Source organism: Hyaena hyaena, unplaced genomic scaffold (genome assembly GCF_003009895.1).
Source record: "Hyaena hyaena isolate Hyena2069 unplaced genomic scaffold, ASM300989v1 scaffold_183, whole genome shotgun sequence".
NCBI classification, from domain to species: Eukaryota; Metazoa; Chordata; class Mammalia; order Carnivora; family Hyaenidae; genus Hyaena; species Hyaena hyaena.
The window spans coordinates 229,014-238,262 of record NW_024080815.1 but is presented as its reverse complement, the minus strand read 5'-3'; the positions used below and the strand labels follow the sequence as shown (position 1 = coordinate 238,262).

At 49.5% G+C, this 9,249-nt stretch overlaps 1 protein-coding gene across 9 annotated transcripts in view; it reads left to right on the top strand.

The window, feature by feature from the left end:
• The first annotated feature begins 428 nt into the window (after positions 1 to 428).
• Positions 429 to 9,249, top strand: part of ARNTL (aryl hydrocarbon receptor nuclear translocator like) — a 98,032-nt gene continuing 89,211 nt past the window's right edge. For all 9 annotated transcript variants that reach the window (XM_039240857.1, XM_039240859.1, XM_039240864.1 and 6 more), the window contains exon 1: positions 429 to 537. The gene's annotated coding sequence lies outside the window, so the exon portion shown is untranslated. The remainder of the gene's footprint in view (positions 538 to 9,249) is intronic.

Genomic DNA, 9,249 nt, shown 5'->3' with positions numbered 1-9,249 from the left:
CGCGAGCGGGAGACCTGAGGGGTAGGGAGAGGGCAGGGGCGAGGAAATCTAGGGAAAGCGCGCGGATTGGTCCTCGCCTCGGGGCGTGCGCTTCTGTGTGCCAAGCGATTGGTGGCGGGAAAGTAGCAGGTAAACCAACCCCCGCCGCCCCGCCATTGGCCAGAGGCTTCTCTAGCCGCCACACAACTGGCCAGCGGGCCGCCGAGCCGCGCGCTGATTGGTCGGGCGCGACCGCCGAGACCGGCTCCCTTCGGGCGCTCGGATTGGCTGGCGGAAAGAGGCAGGTATCCGGGCTCCGCGGCTCCTCCATTGGTGGGCGGGGAAGGGGGGGGTTGGGCACAGCGATTGGTGGGCGGGGGGCCGGGCCTGGGCCGGCGGGGAGCGGATTGGTCGGAAAGTAGGTTAGTGGTGCGACATTTAGGGAAGGCAGAAAGTAGGTCAGGGACGGAGGTGCCTGTTTACCCGCGCCGGACTCACCGCCGCCGCCGCCGCGGGATCCGAGTGGGGGCGCGGACGCGGGCACTCCCGCGAGCCACGGTGAGTGTCGGGCCGGCCCCGGCCCGCGGCGCGGCCCCGAGCACCCCGTCGGGGGCCGTTAGCACCCTGGCAGGCGCGGCGCCCCCGCCGCCGCCCCGGGCGCAGCCCGGTCGCCGGGGAACCCTGCCCGACGTGCCCGCTGCCGGCCTTAAAGGGCCCGTGCCCGCTCCCTGCCCCCACCCCAGCCGCGGGGAGGCTGCGCCCCTTAAAGGCGCCGCGCCCGGCCGCCCCCATCCTCTCTCGCGGGGGCTGGCACTGCAGGGTTGGGCGGGCAGAGGTGCCGCAGGCGCCCTTAAAGGGACCGGGAAAGTGTCCGCGGGAGTACCTACCTCCCCTCCGGGGGCATCGCTACCTGAGGGGTGGGGAGAGGAGGGAAGAAGCAGCCAGCTGCCTCTTAAAGGAACAGCTCCGCCCTTTGGGAGCAATGATCCGGCTCTGGGCGAGTCCTAGGATGTATCCTTGGGAGCTGGGGGGAGACCCTCGAGAGGACCATTCTTGACGGCTGCACCCCAAGGGCGTTGGACCAGCAGTGCCTCTTCTGCCCTTCCTCCCCATCTCCTCCACTTCCCTTTCGGGAGTCAGCGGGGCTGGGAGGGGGCGGGGAGGGCGTCTCCGTCGGGCTTGGGGAGTATTAGTCCGTTCGCCCCTTTGGCCCAATCGCGAGGCCTGGCCCTGCACCCGGGAATCCGGGCCCCAAGATGGGGCAGACCCTAGCCTGCGAACTTTCGTCCGGCCTGCGCTGTCTGGGTGCTCGGCGGCCCCGGGAGGATCCCCCGTGGTCCTCGAGCAGGTGCCCGATGGCACGGGGACGTCGCCCGGCGTCCAGGTTTGGGCACTCCGCCCGCTCTGGAAGCCCTGGAGCCCCGCGGAGAGCGCTGCAAGGCTGGTTCTAGCGCCGGGTTTGACAGATGTCAGGAAAGAAAGGTTCCCGCTCGCGACTGCCGGGTGTTGACAGCCAAGAGAGCTCTCGTTGGCTCGGAGGTAGAAGTGGAAAAGTAGAAATTAATGCCGACCTTGTGGGGCTTGAGTGGTTGACCCCGAGGGGTCACAAAAGCCTGCTCAGGAGCGCAGGCAGGTGTCGGAAGGCAGGCGCAGGGGAAGGAAGGGTTGCTCTGGACTCTGACGTCGGTTGTCCCTGGCAGTGCTGGCCGATGAAGGACCAGGCTGACAGCCCTCACCCCACATTCCCTAGCCCCTTTTCCATCCTCTGCTTCGGCCCCTTGGCCCCTTCCCGGTCCAACGGCGTTGTTTGGGCACTTTGGCGCTTGCTAGTCTCTTCTCCCTACTTACGAAGCTACTCCTCAGCATGCAATTATTAGCCAAGTTTTCTCACCCAGCTTCCAGAAATAAGATTCGGTATTTATGAAGAAGCATTTCCTGGCTGTACCTGTATTTCCAGGATCTCCGTTTAAAGAAAAAGAAAGAAAGAAAGAAAAAAAGATCCACAAAAGCTGCCCATTAGATGCATCTCATTTCCCACCAGGCTTGCTCGTCCTTCTGACATCTTGCTGCTGTCCTCCCCTTCATCTATTTTTATATGACAACTATTATTTTAATTCTTCTGGTCCCATTGATATCAGGATCTGTCAATTTGGGTTGGTGGAGTTTTTAATTAATGTACTGGTTGAATCATGAGCTTAAAATAATCATTGCTGCTCCTGAGCATTTTGAATAATCTCATGCTCTTCGAGCTTGCAAGTAAAAAAAAAAAAAATCACTGCTGTCAAATTAAATTTCCATATAAATGAAACTCCAAAATATTTTTTAAAACACAAAACTGAATCTTTCGGTCCATGATCTGTTACTGAGTTCACTTTAAAACAGTTTGTTGCACCCTATTTAGAAAAGGCTTTGAAATTGCCTGTATCATCTGAACCTGGATCCATGGAGGTATTTTGGTTTTGATGGTAGACATAATAATAGCATTATTATTATTATTATTTAAAGCTATAGTTAAATGTATGCCTTATTTCAGCCCCTACAGTTTAAAAAGAGGGAGAGAGAAAGGAACAGGTGGTGGAAGATCGCTAGCTTGAGAGTTAGAACATTCTGGTTCTAGCCCAGACTTGGTTTTCATGGCTGTGCCACTTCGGGCAAGTCACTGAACCTCTCTGGGTTCCGTTTGTCTCAGATGGAAAGTCAGGCCGTGGAACTCCATGATCTCAAAGGTTCCTTCTGCGCTCCAGTTCTCTGCATCTCTAAATTTTTAATACATTTAAGTTCAGGTTGGTATTTACCTGCTCGAGCCTCCAGAACATCTGAGCTGAAGTCCTATTTTCATAGGAAACTTAAACAGAACAACAGATGGGGTTTTAACGAATCCATTTCGAATGATATATAAGATGATGACTACTCAGGAGTTTGTCTGCCTCTTGTTGAAGCCGTTTGCATGCCACACAGAAGAAAAGGAAGTGGTCGTGTTTTCAGATTTAGCCTTCACTACCGACAATCTCTGCAGTTTATATACGAAACAGTGAACAAGCCCTGGAGAAAGACTTGGCTATGTTAACAAAGCTGCATGAGAATCTGTAAAAGCTAAATATTTAATATGTCTCTTTGGTGTAAGCATTGCCTTCCTTCCATGAGATTTCTTCTGTTTGTGATTGCAGCATCAGCTCTGAGGGGGGTGGATGAAAGTCAGTATTAAAGAAACAGTATTTGTCCCTTACGATGTTACAGCTTCGGAGTGATTTTAGTTAGCATCGTGGCAGATACTTGCAGGGAGGTAAAAAATCCTTTCTAGACCTTGAGGTCTAGTAGTGAGAAGCCCAGAAACACAGGCATGCTGCCCTTCTGGGTCTTTTCTCTCCTCGTTGCTGCTTTGTCACAACACCTGGACTTATCCCAAACACCCACCCAGGCTTTCCCCTTCTTTCTCTCTGGAAACAAGACCTGCTCTGACTTGAGCCCCCTCGGTGTCTCTTCCTTCCTGTTCAGAATGTCCTGTCTCTTTCCTCCATGTCTCCTCTTCTCTTTCCAGTTCAGAAGAAGCAAGTGGATCTCTCCTCCCTTTCTTTTTCTTCACTTTGGGTGGGAGCCTGGACTCTGGTGGCAGGACTGGGACTTGGGTTCGGATTAGACGATTGCTTGACCCCTCTGACCGCAGGCTCCTCCTCTGTGATGTAGTGACAGTGCCAGCCTCATGGAGTCTGTGTGGGGATCAAGGGAGATGATGCATGTAAAATGCCTGGCAAACAGGAAGCCCTCCCTCCGTGCCTGCTGCCACTCCCTCCCGCCGCTGCCAGGGTCCAGTCCCCTGAATATCCTTCATGCTGTTTGTCCTCAGCCTCCTCACCAACCCCAGAAAAGCCTTCCTCTCAATTTAGGAGAGGAAGGATGGCAGGAGAAGAAACAGCCCTTCTGTGGGCCTGCTATGCAGCAGGCAGCATTCACGTATCTGTACACTGTGCCCCTGAACTTGTATGTCTCTCTCTCCCCTCCCTGCCCAGCATCCCCTCCCAGGGCTGTGAACATTCACCTCATCTTCTCTCTCTCATCTTCTCTGTCCCTGGCTTCCACCCTCTGGCTCCTATCAGCCTTCTCTGTAGTTCTTCTCAAAAATCTCCAAAATCTTTAAGCCTTGAATTCCAGGGACCCGTTCTTAGTCCAGACTGGTTGCTCTGGGCCCCTGTGCAGCTGTTACCCTGTCTTTCCCTTCCTTCTTGAAATTTTCTCCTTCTTCAGCCTTTGCCACGATGCTTTCTTGGTTCTCTTTCTGCATACTCTAAAGGTAGGTTTCTGTCCTGGCCCCTGCTCTTCACACTCTTCCTCTCACCCAGGGTCCCACGTTCAGCCCTGATCTGTGTCTCCTGTCTCAGCAGCTAGCAGGTTCATCGTACACATTAGCAATAGCCTGGAGCCGGCATCTGTGACCTTGGAGTTAAAGGTTGCAAACTGTTCGCAAGCACTGCCTCATTTCATCCTCATAACACACTGTTGCCTATACCCCTTCACACCCAAGCTGTCCTGAGAGGCAGTCGGTTTGAGCAGTTAAAAGCCCAGACTTTGGAGTCAGTTTCATATCCTAACTGTTCCTTACCAGCTTTGTGATTTGTGGTCAGGTTGCTTTGCTCACCGTGTCTTGGTGTCCTCAATTATAAGACCAGGATCTCTGGAGTCCTTACCTCAAAGAGTTGTGGTGTAGATTGAATGAGTTAAAACTATTAAAAATACGTGAAGCTATTCATGGCACAGAGTAAGCATTCAGTGTATGTTAGCTCTTGGTGCACTGGTCCTTCTTACCTTTCCGTGTCCAGCCCGCCTGTCTGTGTGCACAGGACTGTCTGGTCAAACTGAAGGGCTTTCTTTTCCCTGGACCAGCCCTTGGCTCATTGCATGTTCCAACTTTCTTACATCCAAATCTTACCCTTCTCTAAGACCCAGCTCAAATGCCTGGTCCTCTCAGAGCTGTTCATTTTGTTTTTCTTCCTCCCCGTACCTGGTAGCCGTGCCCTCCAGCTCTTGATCTAGCTCAAATTCTTAGGTGCTGCTGCATCTATATTGTGTTGGGCCATCTCTGGGAATATCTCTCTTGCTTGCTCAGGCTAAGCAGTTTGGGGGACTTCATCTTGGTTTCCCAAAATCATAGGCACAAGGAGCCTTCAGGATATGTTTGTCCAATCTCAATTAATGATCTTGAGGAAGAAAAAATGGGATAGGATGCAACAGGTGGAAGCAGCCATGGCCATGAGTAGGTAGGTTTACAGGGAAGGGGGGTTTGAGTTGGGGACTTACGTGTTGGGGGAGATAAGATCGGATAAGCTTTAGTCATCTTTGCTTTAAGGGAACGTTGAGTGCTGGCATATGATGAGAAATGATTTTTACATTAGCACATGCTGTCCTTTTAGATAGTATAAACTCATGTTCCATCAGCCTGGTTAAAGAAGGGGAATGGAGGTCTTGATTTCATATTCTGGTTAATACTCTACCCATTGGATTTTGTACGTATACCGAGTAAAACATTTACATGTATTTATGCCTTCAACTCGCATTTGAAATGTGTGACCAGGGCAAATTAGTTAACTTCTCTGAGTCTGACTGATTTCATTGCAAGACAGAAATAATAATAATGCTGGTAACAGTGGCTAACATTTATTGAACACTATATGCCAGCAAAGATGTTAGTCACCTTATGTTTATTAACTTGTTTAATCTTCCTAACAACCCCATGAGGTAGGTATAGTGATTATCCTTATTTTACAAGTGAAGTGGTTTTGGAAACTGCCCAAGGGCACTCAGCTGGTATGGGGCGGGACAGGATTCATGCCCAGAGGACTCCAGAGTCTGCTCTCTAGCTGCTGTAGTGGGGGCTTGCTGGGGGGAGCCACCGCGTTAAATCCTGTGTACGCAGTACCCAGCACCGTGCCAGGAGGCCAGGAGGCCCGTAGTGGTTGGCAACCCCTGTTACTGCTGACAGATGTGGTTGTGCACCTTCTCTCCAGCAAGGACTGAAGTCCTCTGTGGGGGACGCCATGCATGGTTGGGTGTCACCCTAGTAGCAGTTCCAAGGGTGAGAGCATTCTCTCACATTCTCCTCACATCCTGTTGTGCATTTCTGTCTCTCTCTTCCTCATGCCTTTCTGCGGCATTGCTCTGACATGGGCCTCGTGTGGCTCAGCCAGCCCCTCCCGGGCAGTTCCAGGTGTGAGATGAACCTCTACACAGAGCTCAGTATGGCTGCCTCCCCCCTACCCCCCAGCCATCTGCAGAGGAAATGCAAAGGAGCCCTTTGCTAGAGTCTCTCACCTTCTTCCTCCTCTCCCCAGGTTATTAACCCAAAGACAGGCATCCGCAGCCTTGGTGTATATATATATATTTTTAATGTCAGTTGTTTCCCGAATACATTTAGATAGTAAGGGAAACATTGTCTTATGTCAAGAACCTGTTACATAAAAATGTGTTATATAATGTTCAAATATATACTGCACAGTGGAATTAGATACCACTTCTTTCCCCAAAGAATAAAAAGATAATAAACACAGGCTGTACTGAATGTCATTAATCTTGGATTTGGAAGGCCTGGAAAGATACGTTCTGCCCTCAGAACTATTGTTGTGAACCTCCGTGATCCCCCTCGAGTGCTCCAAGTGTAGGGTGTTCGGGAAGTTGACCTGAATCTGCCATAGAGTGCTACGGTGAAACACTCTGGAAATTGTCTTTTCCAGGGAGGAAAATTCGTTGACATCTTGCTTACTTGTGTTCTTCTCACATCTACGCAGAGGAAAGAAGCTCTTTTTGCCCCTCATGCTCGGACCTCCGAGGCCATCTTCTAATTGGTTTCCTGTGCTATGCTCTACTTCTTTCAGTTCTTCCCACACAGTGTGGTCATCTTTGCATTCCAAAACAGCCCTATTGCAGGGGTTGACACCCTCATGTCCAGGGCTCCGGGCTCCCCAGGCTCTGGCCCTGGTCTCACTCGCCAGCCCTGTTCCTCCACCCCAAGCCCCATTCCCAGACTGAGCCTGGTGCCTGAGTTCCAGCTCTGCTTGTCTCTGCCCTGATCTGCCGGGGCCACTCCATACCATACTCTTCCCTGCTGTCTGTCTTGCTCACGTCTCCCCCTTGACCTGGGTGTCCTGTCCTCTTTGTCTTAGCCTGCCTTGAATCTCACTTCTTTGTGAATCCTCCTCTGGTGACATTTGCCCCTTTACACACACACACACACACACACACGCACTGTCTCTCTCTTTTTTACTTTGGACTGCCAGCCATTCATTCAGAAGTAGTGGTACTTCATAATTAGCAAATTATCACATCGTATCTAATCAGGATGGCCAGCTCTCTCATTTTTTAATTGTTCCATGAATAAATATCTTGTCCTCACTTCCCATTCTCCAACTCTACTCATTTACTCATTCAGTGTAGTGTATTGGAGGCCTGCTGTGTGCACAGCACTGTTACAGGCACTGGAGATACAGCAGTGAACAAAACAGAGTCCCCGCAAGAGACAAACAATTGAAGACGCCAACTCCTGGTCGTGCTAGATGCAAGGAAAGCAATCACATAGAGTAAAACAATAGCGATGATGAGTGGTGGGGAGGAGATTGCTCTAGCCAGGTCCTCTGGGGTGGCCTATCTGAAGAGGTGACATTTGAGCCTAGCTGCAGGAAGATCTGGGGGAAGGTGTCCCAGGAAGTGGAAACAAGTGTAGAGGCCCTGAGGTTGGAAGTAGCTTGTTTTTGAGGAAAGTAAGGGCCAATGTACCTGGATTATGAGTTACGCTTGTGTACAGATGTTTTATCCTCCCTGTAATGTTAGCCCAGTGCCAGAAAGTTCCTGGAAATACTTGCATACAGAAATGGAGCATTTACCCTTAGTGATATATTATATAAATAGCAGTTGACGATACTCTGCACAGAAGGCTTTCAATAAAACTTTATTTGGCACATAAGCAAGTTAACAGCTTGAAGGGTTTTCTCATAAATGTACACCTAGCCTGTGTCATCAACTATGACAGTTTTAATTGTGTTTAGTGCAGAACTTCAGACCTCAGAATTGTTTTACACACACAGTTATCTTACAAACAGCTCTTTTCTGAAAGTTCATTTGTAAGGCAGTTGAAACTCAGGATAAGTTTTTCTCTATAGAAAAAGATGAACGAAATGGTGGTTTAGTTCCCCGGTGAGCCCACAAAAGTCATTTCATGCTGACTGTAGCTGAGGCCATACTGTTTAGTACTGAAGTATCATCAGCATTAATTAAGCCTTCTCCAGCCAGACCCCCGCATCTAGATGGCATTATAGGTCAGTTACTATTAGCATTGATGGGACTCCTTTACCTCAGTCACATCTCCTATTTTTCCTGTCTGCCAAAAAGTTTTATAAAAGGAATTCTTACCTTTGTGCCTTTAAGGTTTAGCTCCCTGTGTTATAAAGGAGACAGTGGTTTGCCCAGTAGGGAATGTCCTGTTGGGGTTGGAGGGAGTGTTGCTGGGAAAGCCCTGGGCCCAGTTTTAGCCCAGTCACTGACTTGCTGAGTAACTTTGAATGAACTGCCCTCACTGAGCTTTGATTTCTCAGGTCCTTCTTGGATATAAAACCCTGTTTTCTCACCACAATGGCAAAACATCCATATATTTCATTGTCCAAACCTACCCTCAAATGGCTACCTCCAGTTTCTTCTTGAAGAAGTAGATATACTCAGAGTGAGGACTCGAGAAGTTCCCTGTATGGTGTTCAGCAGTTAGACGTTCAGTCTGAACCCTGATTTTGATTGGCTGTCTTTCTTGATGAGTGGAAAGAAATTTTGTCCTAGAACTTTTGGTCCAGATAAGATTTCTGTGTTCTTGGCCAACTTATCTTCCATATAATTATGTAAACTGGTTTTTCTTTTTAACTCTTAGGGATAAAAATGGTGACTATGGTTTGTTACTTATGAATTATACTTATAAGTGCCCTTCGGGAATGGAACGAATTTGCAGGAGAGAGCAGAGCTGAAAGAGTGTGGGATCAAAAACAATTTTAAATGTTAAATGCAAAGCTATTTTCAGTATCCTGCTGGAGGAAAAAAAAATTTTTTTTAAGGCTTTAGATGATAGAAGAGGTTTCTGCTCCAAAGGAGAAAGGAGCCTCAGGGTTTTGCAGTGGCGAAAACTACCTGATCCTTTAAACTGACGACCACCCCTCCTTTCCCCTTTCCCTTTTTCCCATTTCCCCTCAAGAGTTTCGTTTTGGCATCGTGAACCACATTAGCCATTTGACAAGTTTGCTGTGT